Source organism: Ambystoma mexicanum, chromosome 14, assembly GCF_040938575.1.
Source record: "Ambystoma mexicanum isolate Mex_15411 chromosome 14, UKY_AmexF1_1, whole genome shotgun sequence".
NCBI classification, from domain to species: domain Eukaryota; kingdom Metazoa; phylum Chordata; class Amphibia; order Caudata; family Ambystomatidae; genus Ambystoma; species Ambystoma mexicanum.
The window spans coordinates 211,684,726-211,711,115 of NC_090940.1; the positions used below are offsets into that span (position 1 = coordinate 211,684,726).

General features: G+C 45.4%; 1 protein-coding gene across 6 annotated transcripts in view; it reads right to left on the reverse strand.

Moving 5' to 3' along the window:
* Positions 1-1,228: 1,228 nt before the first annotated feature.
* LOC138527632 (uncharacterized) overlaps positions 1,229-26,390 on the reverse strand; it is a 370,769-nt gene continuing 345,607 nt past the window's right edge. For all 6 annotated transcript variants that reach the window (XM_069638969.1, XM_069638970.1, XM_069638966.1 and 3 more), the window contains one exon: positions 1,229-5,369. The gene's annotated coding sequence lies outside the window, so the exon portion shown is untranslated. The remainder of the gene's footprint in view (positions 5,370-26,390) is intronic.

Genomic DNA, 26,390 nt, shown 5'->3' on the forward strand with positions numbered 1-26,390 from the left:
TGTTCCCTTCCCACGTAGCCTTGTTGCGCTTTGAAACCCAATTCTGTTGTATAAAGCGCCTAACAAATGCTCAATAAAATAAAATAAATGCTCGTTCTTTCAGCCAGTAAGGCCGCACCTCTCTTTGCAAACACCATCCCATCCCGTTCCCTTAACCTCATGTTTGCTGAAAGGAATGGAAGGCCACTCGGCGGCATTGTGAGCACAGCCGCTTCTATAAAGGTAAGCGAGAGACGATCTGAATTCTTCTTCTGTGAGTTGCAAGAATAAAAGCCCAGGGTTCAAGTAACATGCTGTATGGCACACCCTAGCGCCCGGCTTCTCAGAGCTTGAGCAGTCACTATACACTGAGGACATCTGCGATCAAGTACCATACTTTGTGGTCATTTCAGAGCGAGCAAGTGCACATAAAGCTACTGCGTCATTCCCTGCCCAATGCCAAAAGCTCATCACTATTATAGCTTGCTTGCTCCCTTTGTCAACAACTCCCGCCCAATCAGGAGCAAGACATGTTCTACACATAGAAACAGGGGGGAGGGAGAGAGGTCACGTGCTTTGGGTGTGGCGTTCCTTGTGCACGCTAACTGAAGTGCTGGGAAACTGCAACAACATTGTGAGCAGATGAAAAGCCTTGGACGTGGCTAGCTCTTCTGCTCTACTGGCGACTAATGGAACAGTTGTTGGCAGAGTCAGCTGCAGCCTACCTCCTGACCAGGGGTTTTGCTGGGTCTGGAAAAGACCCGGGGCTACGCTAATGTCGGAACTGTTGGGACTGGGGGCTAGCTAGCCTTTTGCTTGTAGCTCCTGAGATTCTATCCGGGGCTACAACCAAAAGACCAGGGGCTATAGCCCCCTTAGTCCCCCCTAGCAACGCCTCTGCTCCTGACATATTGAGGGACTGCCCTTCACATGCCTTGCAGACACATTCTTCTGGCTGGGTCTACGCTTGCCAGAAAGTACAACATGTGCCTTGAACCTTTAGCTTTTATTCTTGCAGCTCACAGAACAAGACGTCAGATCATCAGACGCATCTGTATTGTTGTATATCTCTGTAAAGCGCTCTGTTGCTTCTCTGAGCCAGGTCCGCGCTCAGTAAGTACCATCATAATAACAATACGTTTGAGAAGGTCAAGACAATGATCATGATTCCTGTGCATAAAGAAATTGTTGAATAAACAGAATTTAAAGAAAATAAAAATAAAAAAAATAAAATGATCGTAGTTTCCCCTTGTCTCAAACATTTTAATCCAGATTTGGACACAAATATCACCACAGACACCAATGTATAAGGACTGGAAGATACCTCAAAACAAATGTGTAAAAACCAAGACAAGGTTGTGGCATTTGCTCCTAAGTTGTTAGCACAGGCGGAAATAAAATATTCAACCATAGAAAAACAGACATTTATATATATCAGTACCAACCATATGGGCAACCAAGTTCTTCTTCGTAACACATCTCAAACCCTTAATGTATCACTTGAGTCCTGGGGGGATAAAGATGTCAACCCCAAGGTTAGCTAGATCAGCACAACTTCAGGAGTGCAGTGTTTTGGTACTATGCGTTCCAGGCTGGAAAAAACAGCAGGCCAATGTCGAGCCAAGGATATCTTGGACTGCCAAAATACCTTTGTGAGACAGGAATGTTTTGCAGTTTGAAGTTTGTGGAGAAGGAACCCCTCAGATCAAGCAAACAACAGTGGGTTGAAGGAATTTAAGTGGACCGGGTCATGGCAAAAATGACATGTGGATAAGAAATGGCTGGCCGGACGAGAGGTCAGTCCCGGAAGCATTGCGTCCCTACTGCAAAACATCTTCCTGCTTTTGGAAGAAACACTGTTCTGATTTCACAATGCGGTACCTCGGCAAGTAGCAAGACATTTGATAATGAGCAACGGACATACTGGTGGCCAAGAATGGACATTGTAATGCAAAATGTGCTGCAGAAGGTTCATGCATATCCTAACAGTGACAAGCACCTACAACTTTGGCCATCATTTCTGGCACTGAAATACAATCAGGTGAGTGGAATAAAGCTCAGATTGGACTTCATAGGACCGACCACTGGAGATGATGACTCCTGAATACAAGTATGGGTTGGTTGTTGTAGATTATCTGTAAAATAAATGGACTGAACTGCATTTTGTCCTTGTCACAAGCACCAGAACAGTCATCAGATCTCTCAAGAATATATTCATGCAAGAAGAGAAACCTACAGAAATGGTTACAGACAATGGGGTGCAATGGATGTCTGTAGAAATTGAGAGGTTTTTTGTTGCCAACATCAAGCAGAGAAAGGCTGCTTTGTGCCTGCTACGACTCAGACCTCGTCACCCTTAAAAGCAAGTGCAGGGTGGCTGAAAGGAAATGACGCGCTTCCTATACATCCTCTGACAAACTGGCCTGCCGCATGCTTCAAATGCAATACCGGCTCTCTGTCTGCACCAAGAAGAGAGCCCTCATCCAAACCCGCATCTCTGCGGCATCCAACAACTCGGCCAAACTCTTTCAAATCTGCAAGGAGCTGGCCAATCCTGCTGCAGTCTCTACATCTCCTTTCCCCTCCCAGGCCCTCTGCACGGCTCTGGCTTCTCATTTCATCTCTAAAACTCAGGACATCCTGTCCTCTCTCTCTTCCTCTCCTCCTCCTCCCTCTACTCCCCGCTCTTCCACTGGCCCTTCTGTGGCCACCCCTCCTCCCGCCTTTCTCCCCGGATGAGGTTTCTAGACAAGTCCGATCTATGAAAGTCTCGTCAAAACAGGTTCTCCCCTGTTCCTATAAAACCATCAAGGACCACATTGACACCCTGGCTCCTGCTTTGGCTGATTTCTGCAACCACTCCTTCACCACTGGAGTCTTCCCTTCTCCTCTGAAACACTCCCTTGTGCACCCTCTTCTTAAGAAACCATCAGCCAACCCCTCCTGCCCTGCTAACTACTGCCCAATCCCCACCACTCCTGTCCTGGGCAAACTCCTGGGAAAGCTGGCCATTTCCCGGCTTAATCTTCACACTGAATCTGTTGGTTGTCTCCATGGCCATCAGTCTGGCTTCAGAGCTACCAGAAACATGGAAACTGCTCTCCTGAACATCTGTGGAGACCTGCTCTCAAACCTTGACTCCAATACCCCCTGTGTCCTCATCTTACTTGATCTCTCTTCTGCCTTTGACACGGTCAACCATGCCATCCTGCTCAACTGTCTCCGTGATAACCTGAGTATCACCAATCAGGCCCTGGCTTGGTTGACCTCTTCCCTCTCGGATCGACCCTCCCATGTCCAACTTGGGTCCTTCCTCCCATCTATCTCTATCTCTGCATGTGGTGTTCCAGAGGGATCTAACCTCTCTCCCTGGCTGTTCAACCAATACTTGGCACTTCTTGCCCACCACATTGACGCTCTCTGCCCCAACGTCCAGAGCTATGCGGATGACCCTCAGATAATTTTCAGGCTCCCTTCCACCACCTCTTCTCCTTCTCTCATCTCTGACTGTCTGTCCGCTGTCCAGGAGTGGTGTGCCGCCAATGGTCTCTGCCTTAATGCCAGTAAGATGAGATTCTCCTCATCGGCACACCTGCTCCCTCCATTTCTATCGCTCTCTGGCCGGCCTCAGTTGGCCTTCTTCCATCTCCCATTTGTGAGGCTAAACACCTTGGGGTCATCTTCGACTCCACACTCTCCTTCTCTGCTCACATCTTTGATGTCTCTAAGAAGTCACACTACCAGCTGCACCTCCTCAGAGGTATTCTTCCTTTCCTCTCCTACCCCAGAAGCTCACTGTCTCCAGAGATATGGGTCCCTCTAGACTAGACTACTGCAACAGCCTCTTTCTAAATATGCCTGCTTCTCCTCTCTGCCCTCTGCAACTCATCCAGAACAGGACTGCTAGACTTGTCCTTGGCCTCGAGCCCAGGGATCGTATCTCTCCACGACTGGAATCTCTACACTAGCTTCCAGTGGCTGCGAGGATTAAGTTAAAACCCCTCTGCATTGTCCACAAGGCCTTCTGGGTCCTCAATACCTTCAACTCTTTATTCCTAAATATCTTCCCTCTCAAGCTCTTTGCTCATCCACCTCCAACTTCCAACTCCCTCAGGGTCAGTCGCTTCTCCAAGCAACACGTTGTTGGTAGATCTCTTTCTTCGGCTGGGGCCTCCCTCTGGAACAGCCTCCTTGAAACTTGAAGAGAACCATCTCTGGTTCCGGAAGCACCTCAAGACCTTCCTCTTTGCTTCTGCTTTCTCGCCTCCTCTCCCCAGCTGAACTCCTGACTGAAACTGCACTGGTCACCTGGCTACCCTCTGATCTCGGGCTCAGGTCCCCTCTCCCATCAGCTGCACACCTGCACTGCCTCCCGGGCAACCCCTGCACTTTGGGGCTGTTTCTGTATCCCTACAGCCCCCACCAGCTCTTGACACTTGATGTCTGCACTTACCCCTGCACTTGCCACTAGCTGGACGCAATTGTTCCCTATAGTTTTATTTATTCTATTTATTATTACTGTTGATCCTATGTACTGCACTGCCCCTTCCCTCCCACACGTTCCCTTTACCCCCTCTCCTTCACTTGCGTGATCTCAATGTTACCTGGCCCAGTAAGATCGTTGTCTCTGTCTTCCCTCTGTTCCCCCTCCCTTGCCTCGTTGCGCCTTGAAACACTTGTGTGTAGGTGCGTTATAAATGCCATATCATATCACTCCCAAGTCAATAGTGAGGTGGAAATGGCTTTATAGAAGGAAGCCTACGGCTGACAATGTCATTAACATTACATCCACGAGAAACAACTTTTGTAGATGTGGTGCTGCATTACCTTACCCTGAATACTGTGGCGGGATTGTCCCTGTTTCACTTAATGAGATGTTGAATGGCTGGATCCTCTCTCATGCCTACCTGGGTGACCAATGTGTGAGAAGATAGCACCTTCATCATGAAAGACCTAATTTGGAGGATAAAGAAAGCAAACCAAGACCAAGCAAACATTGTGGCATGGTAAGTGATACAGAAGCTTAGTGAAGGTCAAACGGACCCACAACGATCCACTCACGGCGTCCAGGTTTAGCACACCTATATGAATAATACACAAAGGCATTAGTAATGTCTACCCAGATGATGGACACAGGTTGATAATGTAAAGAGTTGCTGTATTTTCCAATAGCTTGCAGTGATGTACGCAATAATGACAGTGGAGAGTTTGGTCATTGCTTTTCGATTGAATTTAAAATTGACAACTTTTCAAAGTTCTGTTCCTTCCAGTTGGTGTTCTTTCTCTCTCAGTCTATATTGCATGAATGTCCTAAACAGACTGTAGAAGAAGCTTATCCGGCATCCGGGCGTACTTTCCCTTAATCAGGCCCAATGTGCTCCCATACCATTCTGCAAAACACAAGAAAGAGGCGGCTGTAAATCGTGTGTGATTACTTAATACATATCTGCCTGGCGTAGGCAAGGTTCCACCTGATTTCATCGACAGAAATCCCTTGCTGGTAAGTTCCTCCGCGGCAAGTTACTTTGTGGCATTTATTTTTACCACCAAACCCCAAACACCCACTAACCGTAGCAACTCTCCTTTCCCCCAACCTTATACACACACCTATCTAGTTTACCCCCACAAAATAACCCACCGGAAAGTAATTTACCACTCGGCCATTTCTGCCGATGAGACCACGGTATACGGTAGGCAATATTACCACCACCATTTTCCTTCCTCCTTGTTTACATTTCACATACCAAATTTAAACATGCAGGATGTTCTCTCCCAAAAACACACTTACCATAGTTAGACTTTCCATTTATGGGTGTCCTGGATTATACACGTCTTGGAGAACACAGTAAAGTGTGACCCTATTTCAGGGCTTTGTAGTTGCCTCATTTCTGAATTCAAATTTATCATGGCTGTTCAAATCAAGGTGTGCTAGAAATGTAAGATTTCAGTCCCCACTTTTGTTATTTGGGCGCTTTTAAGGATTTCGTAATAGCAGCTGCTGTTTTTCCTTGTACAGTGAACATTGTGAGGTGAGAGACACTTTACTTTGGTGTCCTATTTATTAACAGTGTAAAAATTAAGAGAAATTATTTCGTTAATGGAAATATACCAATGTGCTTTATTCGGTAACACACAATTTGATTGAAAAAAACTGTCCATATGGACGCTTTGATCGAATTGGGTGTTACCAAGTTGATCAAGACCAAATGTGATGGTAACTCTATTACTGCCATATTTAAGGGTCTGTCCAATCCCGAGTATGGCCGCATTTACCTCAAGCTCTTAGCTGGAGGTAAATGCGCCGGCGGAATGGCATTTTTGGCGCTAATAGCGCCCCAAACCCCATTGGGTCCAATGGACCCAATGGGGTTTGGGGCGCTGGGGAATGGGCAATAATCGCTACCCTGCTGCTCATGATATGGCGCTAGTAGCAGTAACGCTGTTTGACCTGGCGGGAGATCAGGCCCACAGTTTCACATTCGAAATTCCACTTAGCAGGAGTAATAATTGTAGGGGTAACTGGGGGCAGTGAAGTGCAGGGGTTCATACATAAGTAGTGGTAGAGAGTTCATGTATAAATATAAACACCATAAATGGCTGGCACACATCATAAATGAAATGCACATGTTCTGGCAGTGGGCACATATTTTAAACATGCTATAGTTCAGGGTAACATGTCATCTGTCCAGTTTGCACTATATATATAAATACTAATATGAGCTAACTAACAACCCCGTCCCAATAACTTATAACCTGTCATTAACAAATTAGTGCAAATGGGTTCAGATAAAATAAATTGGAAATGATTTTGAAATGCCCTTCTGCAGTGAGTTATGAGCTGGCTGATTTCATTAAACGTGCAGCATAGCAGAGGCTGCAAGTAAGAAGTATGCGTTGCTTAAAAGGCCATTGTGTTTTTGTAGGCAGCAAAAGGAAGAGAGATGACACATTTATAGTTTAGCAGGTGTTGGGTGTTGGAAAAATGCTGAGCAGGTCGGGTGATGTGGGCATGTTCAGGAAGAGAGGCAGGTCCTTTTGAATGACAGCAGTACCTTTTAAAAGTAGCTGAGAGAGGGTGTGAGTTCAGACTGGCAAGCAGACGGCAGGCTGACTTACAAGGAAACGTGAAGGGGTCCGGTGCTGGGAGCTGAGCTGCCTGAGTGCTGGGCTTTGACAGACAGTCTGAGACGCTCTGCTGGCTGAGGCAGTGATGACGAATTGCTGAGGTTGTGACATTCCTATCGGTGGCGAGCCAAGAAAGAGGAGTTTTCCACAACCTGCAGCGCAGGAACCACGCCGATTTTTAGGTGAATATGGGTCGTAAGTGAGGTTTGGGCTGCACGTATGCATGTTTAGTAGCTAGTCAGGGTTAGCAGATTGGCTTCATATATAATGTTCATTAATGTTTAAAACGGGCACAGTTTTGAAAGTTCATTAAAAAAAGAAAGCTTTGCTGTTGTATTTCTTTTTTTTTTTTACCTCAAGCTGCGTCTCCTGCCAATTTTTGTTCATGTACAGGGATGTCATTTCACCAAAATGCCAGGGGTAGTGGAAGTGACATCACACGACCCTTGAACCCCTGATGACATCACAGGAAGTGATGTCATTTGACCCCACCCCGAAGTGGTACACGACCTTTCACCCGTTAACAAAACAGGAAGTGGCATCACATAGCATTATACACTATGAAAAATATGGTTAGATATCACTATAATGTGATGTACATTTCATACAGGAATGGATGGCCATATGTATTGTTAAGATCAGTGTGTATAGGCCCATATTACCAAATTAATGTGAATGCAAGCAGACGTCCATGACCAAATGATAATGATGTGTTATTATATAGCACTTACGCTTAACCACTTTATATAGAAGAAATATACACCCAATATCACCCAACCTGTGCTGGTACTCATTTATCGACACCAGAAGAATGAAAGGCTGAGTTGAGGCGTTTAAGAACAGACTAAATCAGTGACTCACCCCCTGAAGTGTGCCTTAAATAAACCTTTAATGAGTCTAGCAATTATTGTATAGAATTCCTGAATGACACATTATTTGGTATTCCTATTCTTTCTTATTTAGGGTCAGTGCTGAAAGTGTTAGACTTGTGGCACTCATGTTCTTATTTTTATTCTTTTTTTTAAGGGGCCTGAACAAGAAAGCCAGCCACTCTAGAAGTAAAGAGCCACATGGTGCTGGCCACAGCCCAGGAGCTTGCATTACAAAAAAAAAAAAAACATTTATTTTTAAAAAGACAACTTTTTTTTAGCTTTTTTTTTTAGAGGTCGCAAGGGAGACCACAGAGGCCACAAGTGAAACCTCAGAGGTCGCAGTTGCGACCTCTGGTGACCCCTAAATGACATCCCTGTTCGTGTATAAGGACATTGGTACGATAAGGCTGGGGAAGCCTTTTGATGAGTGCGAACTGTGTAATGTAATATGTAATCTCCTATTTTCTTTTCTTTTGTACACTTGGCTTATACGCATGATAATTTTATATGAACAATTCTGAACATCATTATCATATAAAATCATAAACCTAAAACATGTTGAGTCGGATTTTCATTTCATGACTGCACTCACTGGCACAGAGGTTGAGAGTTCACAGAGGCTAGCGCCATTTTACTGTAAGTGGTAATTCATTTTACCACAGGTGGTAAAATCTGAAGTGAATTTTTGGTTTTCATAGTAAGTCAGTTAAGAAGTGTGATGTATGTGTATCCAATGACTTGTTCATAATGTAAGATGTTTTGTGATTTGGCTGCTAGAGCATAGCTCAGCATCATAGATAAGTTGCTGTGATACTGTCACATATAAGTGTCATAAATCCAGTAGCTATTCTTTTGGAGGACCCTGGGATAAAGGGCAGGTGTTAGGGTATATTCTGAGGGGAGCGTTACCAATAAAGATAGGGAAGCCACCAATGCACTACCACAACACAATATACCACAATTTACCACAATAACAAAATGTCATAAGATCAGGTGTATCTCCTCAAGAAAAAATTTCCAACAAAATTGGTGTGTTGGCCTTTGGAAACTTTAAAGCAGTTACTGGGTGTGGCATTGCATTAGGCATATAGCCATCGGGTGCACTTAAAAGTTAACTAATTCTGTGAAGTGATAGTGTAGCATTGTGCGCAGTGTCCCAAGTTGAAGCTGATTTTTCTGATCTGGTGAACTACCTTGAGGCAAAACTTTTTGCCCATGGGGTTTGGCCTTCAGAAAATGCAATTCTATGGAAAGACCGAATATGCGGAGAAGTGGAAAATGAGCCATGGCAGGATATTTTTGAGGAAGGGAGCATCATACATGTATGCCTTATGAGACTTTTTAAAGCTCCAGACCGGAAGGGGGAAAAGGAGTGTATAATACGGTTATGTGCTAAATTATGGTTTCTGCTAAACCGGTCTTTGAAAATGCAAGGAAATGATTCTGAAGTGATTAATAAGTTGCAGGGCAGTTTGGATGATGAATTTAATCAAATAAAGTGCCTAAACACAGATTTAGAGCAGTCTAATACAGAATTGCAGTATAAATGTCAAGATATGGATACTCAGTTGGCTCTGGAGAAAAAGCAATTTGATGAGAGTGAGCAAGAATTGATACACTTAAAAGGGGTCTTAGATTCAATAAGACAAGACAAGGATCATGCCATTAAAGAATTACAAACACTTGGAAAGAATAACATGGAGAAAGATAAAGAATTTCATGCTATAGAACAAGAAATAGTTAAATTGTTGGAAAAGAATGACAAGAAAGACAGGGCTTTTGACCTGTGCCAAAGGCAAATAAGCAAAATGCAGGCCGTGATCAATAAAATTAGTGATGAGAATTCTGATCTTTGTCAGGAGGCAGAACGGCTTCATGGACAATGCAAGGATCTGGAACAGCAAATATTTCTGTTTTAAAACTCCGGAAAAGTGACACGGCACTACATTTAATGGAGTTGAGATTAATCCACGCTCTGCCTGAGGGAACAGTGTACCAATAGCTATCCCTGTGGCCAGGCCTGATTATAGCCCGCTGGGGGGGTTTGATTAACCCGCCAATGGTAACAATCAGTCCTGCCCACCAGAGAACAGAAATGAGCAACAGAATAATGCACCCCAAAATGCATCATGTAGACCTATAAATATCATGAAGTCAGTCAAAACTTTGATTGAACCATTCAAAAAGGGAGGAAAGTGTTGCATGGAAGACCATCTAGAGACAGTCCACAGTGTATTTAAAGTCCTCGAGATACCTAGGGAACAGTATAGACAGTACTTTCACCTAACGCTTGACTCAGCAGCTGCTAATGTCTTTCGGCGTCTCAATGAACAGGGTGCACTTTGAGAAGGAGGTTAGACATCAGTTTTCCCCTTATCAGTCAATACAAGAGGCAAAAAAGCAGCGTATACAATGACTGCACAGCTAGATAGTTCCTCAAAAAATTAAAAAGAGCATTTTCCCATTTTGATGTGTCCTTTAATCCTAATTCTGTAGAATGTAAGACTGCATACTTTTATGGTCTCCAAAAAGATTTTATATCACAGTTAATTTGCAAATTTGACAGGGAAAAATCATTAGAATGGATAATAGAACAGAGGACCGAACTATATGAAGTAATCTATTGTCAAAGAGAGGAAGGGTCTAGGAATAGAGATACAAAATCAAAATCTAAAGAATCCACACCAGGAATAATGTAGATAAAATCGGAAAAAATGGCACTTGATTCAGCCCGAACTCAGGCAAGGAATAACATGGTACCTAGTCAGAGGGTCACACCACCACAGAGGACACCACCCCAAATTCCTATGTTCCAATCAGTTGATTCAAGCAATAGAGAGTCTTACGTTAGCCCTAGATAATGGGCAACGTCCCTACTGTGGGATTTCACCCCGATATGTCAGGCATGAATAACAATCAAAATCAAATGTACAATGGCCCGTACCAGACACTGGGGGCGCAGAGCAGATTTGACCCTAATACAATGCTATATGGCCACCAAGAAAAACCACGGTATGTGGATAGATTCAATGGAAACCAGCATAGGAGACAATTCCCAACAAATGAAACACAAAATATGAATTATGTTCCGTGCCATTATAACCAATCACCACCGCCAGTCGACCACGGCCAAAGAATGGTCACGGTGCGTTCCCCTCCTCCTATGGCTCATGAGTTCAGAAGTAGCACATACAAAGGGAATTTGTATATTTGCACACCTTGTAATTCCGAATGAGTAATCAATATAAAGTGAGTAGTGAGGTGCACATGAGTGTAAAACGACCCTGACACTTAGGTGGTGGTTAATTGGAATAATAGAAAACGGTGTCAACGGTCTGTGGAACACTCGCGTCCCATGCACACTCAAGGTGATTGTCCAAAGGACAAACAAAATTCAATAATCTATTTATTGTATATGGTTTGGAGAACAAATTAGACTATGGCCCTCATTCTGAGTTTGGAGGTAAGAGAAAAACGATGCTGGGAAAAGGATTACCGGCATCGTTTACCGCTACGGGCTATTCTGACCAACCAGACCGCTATTAAAGGCACCGTAAAGTACGATGCCGTTAATAGCGGGTTGGGCGCACGCACGCGGCCCACCATGCCGGCATTAGCGGCATGCCGTAAACCGGAGTAGATCACAAGTGAGGCAGACATGCAAATAACTGCCTCACGAAGGCGGAAAAAGTGCCTACCGGCATGGCGTAAATACCGGCATCACCGACCTGCCGTAAAGAGCCCGAGCAGTGTTTCCAACTGCCACAGGTGCACACAACAAACACAGGTGGAGGCAATGGAGTCAGGCCCAGTACAAAAGGAGCACACCCACACACCATACCCCCTCCCACACCAAGATGATACCAATAGTAACATTACTGGAGCTGGAGGACCTGCTTGCAATGCCTCAACATCAACAACAACAGCCGCCACCAAAGAGGAGACGCAGGAGGAGAAGGAGGGTGAGACAGGCCAAGCATGCCCCACCTGTGCAGCCACCGTTACCACGCCGGCAGCCCCCAATCCTTTGCATCAGAGCCACTCCCTTCAACCTAACCCCTGAGCAGATCCACACCCTGTACCGCCTGGACCGGGACACCATCACCACCATAGTGGACCTGATACAAGACAACATAGTGAGTCTCATTGAAATACGCACCGCCATCCCCCCTTTACTGAAGGTAGTGCCTGTGCTCTACTTCCTTGCCACAGGCACCTACCAGCACACAGTGGGGCACATGCATGGCATATCACAACCCTTATTTTCTCGGATCCTGAATCAAGTGCAGGATGCCCTCCTCAAGGACACAAGGGACTACATATCCCTACCACGGACTCCCCAGGAGATATTTGATACAAAAGTTGCCTTCCATGCACTAGCAGGCATGCCAAATTGTGCAGGTGCCCTCGACTGCACCCACGTGGAGTTGGTGGTCCCGCATGCCATGGAGGTGATGTACCACAACCGCAAGCAATACCGCTCCATCAATGTGCAGATGGTATGCGACGCCAGCAAGATCATTACACATTGTTGTGCCCAATATCCCGGAACAACTCATGACTCTTTGGTCCTGCGGAACTCCACGCTACCACGCTTCACGGAGCTACACGCTGGACGACCTGCCTGGCTGCTTGGTAAGTAGCAGGACTGGCACTCGGCATTAAAAAGGGGGGAGAGATGCACCCACCACCATGCTGCCAATGTTGATGAGACTGCACGATATGCACATCACCAAACATTGTGCCCCAAACCATCACATACCGTACAAGACACACAAATCCAATTTCAATGAAGTAAGGTCCACACCTATCATGACATTACTAAAAGGAAACCACCCCACATCCCTCGACACATGCACCACCCATCAGTGACCCTCACCCTCCGTAACGCCATCCTGCACCATGCAGTGCATATGCACCATGTATATGTCTCCAACATATCACCACACAGGACAAGCATCCCTGGGAGTGCTTCATACTGAACCTACTAGGGAATCCACAGTCCGGCACAGGGCCGGCACAATCACAGGAGTACTGCTTGTCACCATGGGAATGCCAATGCTGATTGCCCAATATGGCACAGATTACTGCCAAATCTGACAGGACACAACACCTCACTATTTTGACACTTACACAGCTGTATGCATACACCATGCATGTGCAACTAGACGTCAGTGCACACCATCATCTTGAAGATGAAACCCACACCATTAGACCATGGCACAGGACACATGGAGGGACAGTAATTGGCGGTAATGCATCCAGGGACATGTGCATATGGGCAACCATAAACTGCAGGCATGTGTGACTGGTATAGCTGTCCTTCATGATTCCCCTGACATTTACCTTCATTTTTCTCTCATACAGGTGATAGTGGCTATCCCTTGAAGCCGTGGCTCCTCACCCCTGTCCAAAACCCACAGAAAATGCACGAGGAGGACTACAATCGTTCCCAAACCCGTACACGTGTGGTCATCGAGCAGACCATTGGCCTGTTGAAGGCACAATTTCACTGCCTCAGCCGGTCGGTTGGGGCACTCCTCTACAGGCATGAGAAGGTGGCCAAGATCACCATGGCATGTGTAATGCTGCACAATATGTGCATCCGCCGGAACGTGCCCCTGCGCCCTGACATGGAACTGCTACCACCTGATGATGATGAAGGGGAGAAGGAAGATGTGGCAGGACCTCATCACGGTGCAGATGCACAGGAGTCCCGTCTGTGCGGCAGTCATTGATCGCACAATATTTCTGACACACATGTCAGCAGAGGGTGACATAATGTTTGGACATAGGGCACTGGGTGTCGGGGTACATGTACAGTATGCACTGTGAATGATTAAATGACACATGCGCAATGATGAATGTCCACTCAGGTCTTCTTTTTCACACAACTGGTGTATTGAATGTAACAATATTATCGTAAGTGTCAAAACCCTCCACCACCCTCACCACCCGCCCTCTCCCCCCACAACTCCCCCATACACCCTCACCCCCCTCTTCCTCCCCCTACAACTCCCACACACACCCTCCCCCTCTCCCCCTTCCCCCACAACTCCTCCACACACCCTCACCCACTCCCCCTCTCCCCACAACTCCCCTACACACCCTCACCCCCTTCCCCCTACCCCCACAACTCCCCCACACAAGTCCCATTGAGTCCACAAAGCCTACATGAGGCTGCCATGACATTCACTCGGCACTCCCAGAGCCAGGGGGTGGCATGTCCCATTGGTGCAGTGCACGGACCGACCGGTGGAGTGGGCTGGTTTGGGTTGAACTGCTGGAGGATGGTGTGGCCTCCTGCTGAGGTGGTGGGGTGGGGAGACCTGCCTCCAAGGCATCAGCGATGCGCCCTAGCACCTGCCGGAGGGCCGAGACCTCCTTGCAGAGGGGGTTGGTGTTGTCTGTAAAGGTCCGGCCCAGTGCTGACAACTCTGTACGCCACTCAAGTCTGGCCTGACGGTTGTCCTCTACAAATTCCCAGATGAGTTCAGTGAGCACGTCAGCCCGCTGTGGTCTTGCGGCTGCACCTGTGGGTGTGCTGGATATGTGGCTGGCATGCCCAGCCTGCTCATCCTCCCCAACACTGGATACTGGACTGATATGTCCCTGGTTGTCGTCATGCCTAAACTGCTCTGGGGTGTTGGTGTTAACAGTATCGCTCGTAGATACCTGGGGGGATGCAATTTGGGTTGGGGTATGGACAACATCCATTGTATCATCCTCAATGGTGCCCCAGATGTCATCCTGGCTGTCTTCCACTGTGAGGGGTGCCGTGGCTTCCACCTCCCCAGCCTCACTGGACTCCTCCGAATGGGGTGTCTGACAGGTGTCTCCAGGCAGAACAGTGTGTGGGGGGGGTGGGGGTGTTGTGCCCTCCACAGGCCTTGGTGGTACAGGTGCTATGTGTCCCTGCGGTGGCTTGCTTGCTGGGACACAGCACCCCCTGGCTTCTCCCCTGGAAGTAGACGGACGGTTGCTGTCCTCCTGTGACGTCTTACTGGGTGTGGCCTGTACAGAGGTGGTGTCCTGCTCTTCGCTGTCATGCTCACTGCCTTTGGGGGTAGAGTGGAAGAGAGGGACGGCATGAGTGATGTTTGGGTAGGCATCATACATACATTGGGACAATTGCTCATCCACACAATTTTGGGTAAGTGGCATTTGTGTTGGGAAGGGCAAGTCATTTCATACATGGGTGTTAAATGCAACCATATGTCGGAGTAACTCATGTTGGCCAGGAACAGTGCTGTCTGACATGCTCACTATTTTGGTCATGCACGCTGTGTGCCTCGTGGAATTTCCTACTGTGTGTGGTATGTGTCATGTACGATATGGCCTTGCAGCAGGCATCAGCATGTGTCTCACTTGCTTCGGCCTACTTTACATGGAGTGTGTGTGTGCCCGACCATGGCGTGACTCTTTGGACAGACATTGGCAATGACTTTCATCAGATTTGGCTTAGCAGTGTTTACTTTGGACATTCACCTCCATCAGCAGATGTCGTGGCGCCACACTCCATCTCACCTACGCCTTCAATCGATTCTGACCCAATCATGCTTGCACATCTGTCCTCCCATGGGGTGAGCTTTATGGGTGAACTAGGTCCTCCTCCAGAGTCCATGGCCTGGGTGCGATTTACCGATAATATGTTGCTCACCCTTAGGCGCAGATCATCCCTCTGCTTACGGCAGTCTTTCACCGTGCGGGGTGTGTTGCCTACTGCACTAACCTTCTGGGCAACAAGTGCCCAGATCTCTTTTTTAGGCAACACTGCCTCTCACCTCATGTTGCTGCTGAAGACTGTGCCTGCATACTCATGCAAAGTGTCCACAAGCATCTGCAGTTTGTCCTGGTTAAATCTCTCCTTTCGGAGGCAGGCAGATCCCTTCTTCAGAGCTTCAGGCATTCTTGACTTGTAGGGGGTACTTTTCAGTCAATCAGCAGTGTCCCAGGGGTCCTGTGTGCTGAGGGTGGCAATGGATTGTGTTTTTAAAGATGGCCACTGTGCTCCTTCCCGTTCCTGTGCGATGACGCTATTTCCGGTTCCGCTATTTAGCGGTGACCGTAAATAGCGGTGTTCCCTAATTACAGTCACCGCTATTTACGGTCACCGCTAATGACGCATTGCACTATGTCGGAAGTGTAATCTGCGCCTAGCATCATGCCGGTAGGGCTTTTTGGGAGCCTTTTGTGGCATGGCTCTAGGTACCTTACTGGCATGGCGCAAAGCTTGTGCCCGCGAAGTCGTAATAGTCCTTAATTAGCGGACTGGTGCCAGCACGGATACGCTATTTGCGCCATGCCGGTAAGGGACGTTACTTACCTCCAAACTCGGAATGAGGGCCTATGAATGGGAACACCCCCTTTCTAAACGGTCCGTCCATAGGATATTCAAAGATGTACATTTTCAAAGGAATACGTTTTCAAAGAAACCAATTTTCAAATTGCTCTTCAAAATTGAATTTTTAAAAAAAATATATATTATATTTGTACTAAATCGAACAATATTCAACTCATATTGTGCATTACAATGCCTAATAATACATATTGTCATCACAATTCCAGGAGACAGCAATATATTAGGGTCAAAAAGTGAAGGAGTTTGAAAAACAAGAACATAATCAAAACAATATATAATGTTTAAAGAATCAAAAAGAGGTTCTCTTTAAAATCAAGAGCTCAACGCATTTCGGGATATTGTATCCCTTCTGCAGGAGCTGGGTATCATTACAATCCAATTGTGGCTTTCTTCATGAGCAATTCCGTTCACTGCAAACAAACAACATAAATGATGTCAGTGGGCTAAATGTCTCATACTGTATTCGTTTCACAAACTGTGTTTCCTAGCTGATCTCATTCATACCTGCCATGAGTACCAAAATTGGAGATCTCGAGGATTCCGGACAATATTCCAAAACGTGTTGAGCTCTTGATTTTACTGAGAACATCTTTTTGATTCCTTAAACATTATATATTGTTTTGATTACTTTCTTGTTTCTCAAACTCCTTCACTTTTTGACCCTAATTTATTGCTTTCTGCTGGAATTGTTAATGACAATGGGCCTCATTACGACCCAGGCGGACTTCGCGGTGCTAAATGCACCGCGAAGCATGGCGGAAAGCCGCCGATAGCGCCATGGGGGTTGGCGGATTTACCGCCCCATTCCGACCTCGGCGGAGCGGTAAATCCCCAATCCCCATTCTGCCCTTCCCCATTCCCATTTTTGCCCCATAGGGTATAATGGGAGTGGGGAAGGAGTTAATTACGCCACCGTAAAATACGGTGGCGTAATTAACAACGAGGTCCCGTAGCGCCATGGTTTTCTCCGGCTGGTAAAACCAGGCGGAGAAAACCTCCATGGCGCTACGGGAACTCGTAGTATGGCGGAGAGGTACGCCATGCACTACGCTGGCGTAATACCCTCTCCGCCAGGGTCCTAATGAGGCCCAATATGTATTTATTAGGTATTGTAATGCACAATATGAGTTGAATATTGTTCAATTTTGTGCAAATATAATATATATATTTTTAAAAATTCAATTTTTAAGAGCAATTTGAAAATTGGTTTCTTTGAAAACGTATTCCTTTGAAAATTTACCTCTTTGAATATCCTATCGACGGACCGTTTAGAAAGGGGATTCCCATTCATAGTCTAATTGGTTCTCCAAACTATATACAATACATAGATTATTGAATTTTGTTTGTCCTTTGGACAATCACCTCGAGTGTGCTTGGGACGCGAGTGTTCCACAGACCGTGGACACCATTTTCTACTGTTCACAAGGAACAAAAACAGAAATCAATCTCCTCAAAGGTACCAGAACAGGCCCAATCAGGGTGAATTTAATAAATACTGACCCAGGCCGCATTAGAGAAGAATCTAGGGACATGGACAGGTTTCAATGCCTAGAGGCCCAAGTTAAAATATTGTCTGAGCAAATACCAAAACTCTGTGCAGTTCAAAAACAGCAGCCATGTGAAGGTGCAGAATGCCCATGCACTGATACAAATACAGAAGCTCATCAATCATCTGTGTATAACGGTCCTGAATTGCTTGATGATCCAAAAATAAGAACACAAACAAATGAAAGTGAGTCAAGGAATGCCCACACACACAAAAAAAGAGTGTGGTTCAACTTGGTGTTGAATCAGACTATTGAAGCGTGTGTGCCGATGAAGAACAAAAAGGAGAAAATGAACAAGAAAAACCTAAAGAACTGAGAGACAGATTTAAAAAGAGCATCCAATGTGAAAATAAAACACCAGATGAAGCGGTAGGATTGGCAGCTAGAATATCCTCCCTTAATAGTCCAAATACTGCAGAGCACCAGACAGAAAAAACGGTAGCTCAAAAGGAGGGTGCAGTTAATTCACCTGAGGAGTACTTTGAACCACAAATATTCCAAGAGACAGAAAGGACAGGCACCATGCAAAACACAAATAAATATCATGCACCAGAAAATGGCAGGCTGCCATGTGACATTTGTGAAAATGTTCAGTCAAAAAGCTGCAGTGAGAACAATGGTAGTCCCGAGTCAGAGGGGGAGTCAGTTGCTACACTCCAGATGGGTTCTGAGCGCAGGAAAATAGACCAAGAAATCCAAAATGAAGTGGGCAAAAAGGAGGGAAAGCTATCATTTCACCAGCCCATGTGTTTAGCCAGGAGTGAAAAGAGGCTAAGAAAGGTAAGTCATGAAATCAGCAAAAACTCACACTTTTTGTGTGTGCTAGAGGAAGTTGAAGACAGGTACTATGCTTCTGATTGACATGGGTGCCCAGGCCACGATAATGTCCAAGGAATTGGTAAAAAGTATCAATGAAGGGAGGTCCCCACAAAATTATATAAATGTGAGACAAAATGAAGGCCCTGTGCACAACTTCAATGGTGAGGAAATACCTATCGAAGGTGTCACTGATGTTGACATAAAGATAGGGAAGCATCGGATGAGACAGGAACTATCAGTGAAATACCTTTCCTCATAGGGACAAATTGCCTGAAGAGGCGTTCACCCCTCATTGTTGGGGTAAATAGGGTCTTATGGTACCTAGCAAAAACCTTTGAGGCCTAAGAAGGTGATGCTACAAAATAACAGTATAAAAGAATGCCATGCAGTGGCTAAATCAGAGGGAGGTGTATCTTCAGAATGGCTGTGTGCAAGAAGAAACATGCAAATCAAATGTCACTCAAGAGATAAACACAGAAAAACACATTTCAACTCTTTCTGAAATACACATGGGAGATGGGCAGCTATGGATCCCTATGCATATAAATGGGCATTCTGAAATGATAGAAGCCACCTTAGCACTTGAGCAGGAAAGAAGTTTCATTAATGAGAAAATACTCCAGCAGATAATTGACAGGGAGGAGACCCCAACTTTCAGAATAAAGAACTAACACATTTTTGGTTTGGATGACCCGGAGTCAGGACAAAGGGTTGTAGGAAGATGCATGTTAAAGATTACAATTGGTCCTAAGAATATCCATCACAATGTGTGGATAGTGAGCTGGACACAAAATACATTATTCCTGGGAAATGACATCATGCACAGAATGTGTATGGTGTTAGACTTCCTTAATCAAAAGGCTTGGTCCATATTGGGAGGGGCTGCGCCTGAATTTGAGGACAAGAGACAAGCTTATCATTGCACGCAGATGGCCCCATATGCGGTTGAATTTCAGGTGAGAAAGGATATCACCATCCCTGCATTAACCAGGGAAGTTACAATAGCACTAAAACATAGAAAGGGACAAGTTAAAAGATTCGGATGCATTTGTATGCCTAAATGAATCCATGAAGCAGAAAGGGCTAGAATGCGAATACACACCACTGATAGAGATTGGGGATGGACCCATTACAATTCTGGTGGACAATAAAGGATGCCAGGGCATTCATTTAGAGGAGAATTCAGCTATAAGAATGGCAATACAAAAATCTCATTATGCTGCAGACTTCAGTAATACAGTGATTGGGAACATCCCTGAAAGGTATATGACTGCGCAGGGTGAGTTGCCAGAATTCTTGGACTCAACCTAAAGGAATTAGAAAATTCAGTCGTTGTTTATCTTATGAGCCAAGTGAAATAGTGTGTTGTTATCAAGATAATTTCATCCTATTTGATTTAAATGAGACTACAACAGAAAAGCAGCATATTGAAATGGAAGTCAATGTTCCAAAATATTTAAATGTGTCGACTCTCCAAAGAGATACAGCCACACGGTTAGGGGAGAGTATGCAGGTTCCTCCTTTGGAGGACTTCCTAGTATTCTCTAAAATGGTAGAAGAGCAGATTCAGGATGCAGATCCGTGCATGAATGAAGAAGAAAAGGACAAATTGAGAAAAGTATTCGTTGAATTTAAAGAGGTTTTTGCCAAAGACGCATATGATTGTGGGTTAACAGATTTGCATATTGCCACATTGCCAGAAGGACATGGTAGGAAACCAGTATTTGTGCGACAATATCGGTTGCCCCTGACATGTTTGGAATCACTAGCTGAAATAATAAGACATTCCAGGAGTGCACCAAACAGGGCCCCTATCAATTGCATAGTGATAATCCCTTCAGAGGTCTGTGGTGAACCGCCGCAGTCGAAATTGCGGGCAATTTGTGGTGATTAAAGAGCTGCTGTTTCTTGCCTCCTGGCTTTCGCTTCCACTGAGATCAGACGGGGCTGCTGCTGAGTTTCTCACTTTTATCTCACATATTATCTTCACAAAGCAGTCTTTGCAGCTTTGGGCCCTTGTACTCTGTGGTTGTCTGCATTCAATAGTGAGGCTCCTGCTCTCAGCTGATGTACTCTTGGACAGCCCATGAGTGATGTCCCTCCTGTTGGGTTGCTACTTTACTTCCACCTTTGATTAAAGATTTTGCCCAGTTACCTCCTAAGAGGTTGTGTTGCCACTCTTGGGTGCTTTCCCTGGTGTAGCAGCATTTACCAATCTACATTTATTCCCATGGTACTCTCTGAATGTCTCTAATCTATCTTGCTACGGGGGTGATTGCATTCAGCATTTGTATAGCGCTGTTTCCCCATTTGTATGGCCTCAATGCGCTTTGTGGTTGAAACGCCCTCGGGGACCGAAGTCCGGGTGTGGGAGATTTTGAAGGTTAGCCTTAAAGATGCGTGTGTGCAATTTACCAGTTAAGATGTAGGTGGGCTTGGTCTAGACTCCAGTAAGCAGCTCAAAGCTCAGGTGGGTGGGTGCTATTGGTGGTTTAGGATACAGTTCTAGTGCCAGAGACTCAATGTATGCCCTGCTAGACTGACATTTTTCATAGGTTGTTACTATATACTAATGGCAGAGGATGAGGTACATCGGTGTGGACAGCTATGCAAGCAGCCAGACCAGATTTGCATAGCTATTGCTGCAATCTATAGGGCATGGATGGGTAGCCGTGCATGCGGCCTGTGTCCACAGATGTGGTGCAAGGTATGCACACCTTAAACTCGGATGGAGTTAATCTTCAATGTTGGTTTCCTAGGTCCAATGCGATTGGTTGGTCTCGGCAGCTGTGGTCTCCTTAGATTGAGTCTGAGTAGTGGGAGAGTGGTCCGGGGAGTGATGTACGATCATCTGGGGGAGGGTCGGCAAGCTTATCACGGTTTGCCACTGCCAACACTGCCGCATCCGTGGTAGTTTGAGTTGAAAGGTGTGTTGTCAGGTTCGGGACAGTGCTTCTGTGCAAGAAGGTTTCAAGAGGAGGAAGGAAGGAGCCAGGTTTTGAGGGCCTTTCTGAATGCCAAGTGATTATCAATATTGCGGATGTGGCGGGGCAGAGAGTTCCAGATGATTCGAGCTTGAACTGAGGAGGCTATGCCCAGTCTGGTGCAGTTGTAATGTGGGACAACTAGGAGAGATGCTCTGTCGGATCTGATTGTCCTCGAGGGGTGTTAGCGAGTGAGTGTGTCTTGGAGGAATTCAAGGCCAGTGTTGTGGATGGCACAGTGAGGGATGCACATGGCTTTAAAGGTAGTGCATCGACCAACAGGGACCAAGTGGAGGACTTGGTGTAATGCTCATGTGTTCTCTGGGAGGGAGGCTAATGAGCAGGCGGGCTGCAGCATTTTGGATTCTTTGCAGTTTCCTTATCTGGAGTACCAGTGCACCTAGATAAAGGCAGTTTACATAGTCTAAGTGGGAGAGGATGATGGCAGAGAAATGGTGATGATAGGTGAGGTATGGGAAGGATACGCCTGCGGATGCGTAGGTGGAAGAAACCGGATCTGGATACAGTTGATGTGTTGGGTGAGGGATAAATCTGTGTGCATCTAAGGTTTTTCATCAAGGTGGAGTTTGCTGTAGGTGAAGCAGGGGGAGCATAGGGAGTGAGGCCAGGTAATAGGTTGGGGAAGGAATGCTGTTTTGACACATACTAGGATTTTTGTTTCCCCAAAATTGAGGATGAGGTTGTTAGTAGTCGGCCAGTAGTCGATATCCGAGAGGCATGACAACCAATCTAGGTGGTTGGAGCCTGGCAATTTGGTGATTTTTAAGGATTATCTGGGTATTCTCTGCATACTTGTAGCAGGTGAGATTGTGGGAGCGGATGAGTGCGGGTAGTAGGTTCAGATAGATGTTGAAGCAGAGAGATTGGGATGCTCCCTGTAGGACCCAGTTTGTTACTGATCGGGATGTAAAGGTGCAAAAGTGGAGGAGTGTGATTTGTGAGTGATTAGAGATCCACATGAGGGCAGTGTCTTTGATTCCTAAAGTGTAGCCTATCTAGGAGAATGGTGCAGTCAATGGTATCGAAAGCGGCAGAGAGGTCAAGACGAATGAGTACATCTCATCCTTCCGCTGTTCCTTTTAGGTTGTCCCAAACTGACACTAGGGAAGGCTCAGTTCCTCTGAGGTTTCCGAAACCAGATTGGGCCGGGTCAAGGAGGTTGTTGGCTTCAGTGAAATGGCTGAGTTGCTTGAATGCTGTGCGGTTTATGAGTTTGGCCATGATGCAGATGTTGGAAAGGGGCTGGTAGTTCAGAGGGAGGAGTGGGCCGAGCGTAGGTTTTTCTGAGGAGCGGTTTGATGTAGGTTTTTAAGGCTTCCGGCAAGGTTCCCGATATTAGGAAGTGGTTAAGGATTGAGTGTGCGATACTGCCTGCACAGGTTGAGGCTAGGAATTGTGAATGGTAACATGTGCCTCATCTAGATAGAACTATGATTTGTAGTATCCCTCACTCAGATAGAATTGTAAATGATAGCACGCGCCACACTTAGATAGAATTATGACTGGTAGCATATCCATCACTTAGATGGAATTGCAAATGGTAGCATGTACCACACTTAGATTGAACTATGATTGGTAGCATATCCCTCACATGGATAGAATTCGAAATGATAGCATGTCCCACACTTAGATGGAATTAGGATTGGTAGCATATCCATCACCTAGATGGAATTGTAAATGGTAGCATGTGCCACACTTAGATGGAATTGCAAATGGTAGCATGTGCCACACTTAGATTGAATTACGATTGGTAGCATATACCTCACTTGGATAGAATTGTAAATGATAACGTGTCCTACAAGTAGATGGAATTGTGAATGATGCCATGTGCCACACTTAGATGGAATTGTGAATGATAGCATGCGCCACACTCGATGGAGTTGTAAATGGTAGCATGTGCCGCACTTGGATGGAGTTGCGAATGGTGGCATGTGCCACGCTTGGATGAAGTCGCGAACATTGGCCTGAGTCGATTCTAGATAGAATTGCAAATCTTAGCATGCCCCACACTTGGGAGGAGTCGCAAACATTATCCTGAATCACATCTAGATAGAAATGCAAATGTAAACATTAACATGCCACCCTGTATCACTCTGTACCCTGCTTCCCTCTTCCCCCTGTCTCTATGTGTCCGTGTGTCACTGCGTTCCCCGCCATGCAGTTCACATGCCTGGTCGCGGGCGCTTTAAAGATAACCATCTTATCACATCACTATGCTTAGTCTCTACTACACACCATCATACATCTAGAACACAACTATACCCCTTACTAATTCGGCCTAGCTGTTCACATATGAATATGACCCCATGATCACCTCATCACCCTAATAAAACGCAGCTAGCCGAGCACATTCTGGCCTTGTTGCTGGCATATGCATCCTTCAGGCCAACGCAGCCAGAGCCCAGTCTGGGTGTCCACCCACCAGGTGGTACACATTCAACTGATATCGTCAGCACCACACCTAACACTAGGATGCAGCTACCATCAGGCAATTGCATCAGATGCACACATAACTAGTGCACCCACGCACCCTACATCTCTACCTCTCTCAACTGACCAGAACTACGGTTCCCGAGGGCAGTCAACCTACCAGCGCTTTGAGGTCATACCAATGATATATAGAGCGCTATATAAATGCCAAGTAACATAACATAACATAACATAACATAACATAACATAACAGAATCCAGAGGAATTATTAGGCCCATTCATAGCACATCAAACACTCCCATATTGGGTGTGTTAAAACGTAATGGTGTTTGTGTGTGGATCTACGAGAATTAAACAAGAGAGTACATGTTTCAAGGTGGCCGCTTCCATTTATTGATCAGGGTCTCGCACAGGTTCACGGTTCAAAGGTGTTTACCACATTAGATCTTAGAGCTGGATACTTGTGTGTAGCACTGGCTGAAGCTATCCAAAATGTGTTTGCATTTTCTTTTGCCAAATCCTAGTATGCATGGTCCTGGACACCTTTTAGATATGCCAATAGTGGGAGTGAATTTGGGATATTTCTGAGCAAGGCACTCCCAGATGCAGCAGAAAGGGGGACAATAGTTTACGTGGGTGATGTGCTAATTAAAAGTGAGAAAATGAAAAATCACTTCAATGAGATTAGACATGTGCTTCGCCAGTTACAGAAGGCTGGAGCAAAGGTGTAAAAAGAAAGTGAACTTCTTAGGTTATGAGGTGACTGAAAATGGGTTAAACCCGCAAAAGAAGAAGGTGGAGGCGATACAGAAATTGAAAGATCCTACTAATCTAAAGGTATTAAAATGTTTATTAGGGATGACAGGTTATAACGGGAAATGTATTGAGAATTATGCAGAGATTACACAACCTTTAACAAGATTACTAAAGCAGGGTGTACCCTGGAAGTCGGAAAAGAAACAATGTGAAGTGGTAGCCAGGCTGAAAGAATGTCTCATGAAGGCGCCATGTCTGGCATATCCCATAAAGAATCCGGATATCTATGTAGCTATAGGGTTCACTGATCAATGCATGTCAGCCATATTATATCAAAAGCATTATGTGAATAACAAAACTATTGCATATGCTAGCAAGGCCTTGTCACAGGTTGAAACTAAGTTCAGTGAATATGAAAACGCAATCCTAACCACTGCTTGGGCGTTACAACATTTCTGACCCATAGTTCAAGGGGAAAGAGTCATTATTGTCGAAGTAAGATATGGACAGAATAAAAAGAGCCCAGTTGTCCAAGGGTTAGCAGATTTGCATGATTGTGCAGCCGAATGTGCACCCGGTGAAGCAGAAATAGAATCAAATTCAAATGAATTTGAACAATCCCCACATAAAGCATTCAATGAAGAGATTTGTAGGGATTTACCAACTGTGTCTGTAGATGGTTGTGCATACCATGTGGAAAATAACACAGAAAAAGAGTGTGTGTTAGAATAGGAGATATCTGGTTTAAATGTGACAACATTCCAAGAGTGAGCATGAGGATTGGGCCTAGAAGTAGTCAAGTGGCAGAATTGGCCGCTAATTACAAAGCAGTCGCTACTGCAGTAGAAAACAAACTCAAAGAGATAGTTCTAGTGACTGATTCTGATTATGCACAAAATAGTTTTGTAGAATATTTACCTGGCTGGAAAGTAAAAGGTATGCTTACTTATAACAAAAAAACACTCAAACATGGCAAGATGATTGAAGCCATAGATAAACTTGTGTCGGAAAATGATCTGATAATACATTGGAGAAAAATCTGAGGCCATTAAAAGACGCCAGGTAAGGACAAAGAGAGGAATGACGAGGCAGATCAGTTAGCCAAAATTGGGGCTGTAATGGGAGAGATGTTTCCTATTGAACACCTACTTGGTGAAATACAAGTACATGCGATAACACGCTCCAAATCTCTGAAAGTAGTTGAGCAGCCTGTGGTACAATGGAGTTTTGATACACCACATCATGACCTGGTCAAAACGCAAAAGGAAGATCCGATTTTAGGCATATTCTATAATCACCTATTAGATGCAGAGCAAAATCCTCTGACTAAACTAAAGAAGATTGTAAAGGGAAAGAGGAGTTGAGGGTGTTGCTAAAAAACAAAAAGAGAATTAAGTTACAAGATGGACTGATGATTAGAGAATCCGTGACAGGTCAAATACAATGAATAGTGCCCTTGTCATTTCGGTACTGATGTTACATAATGCACATGATG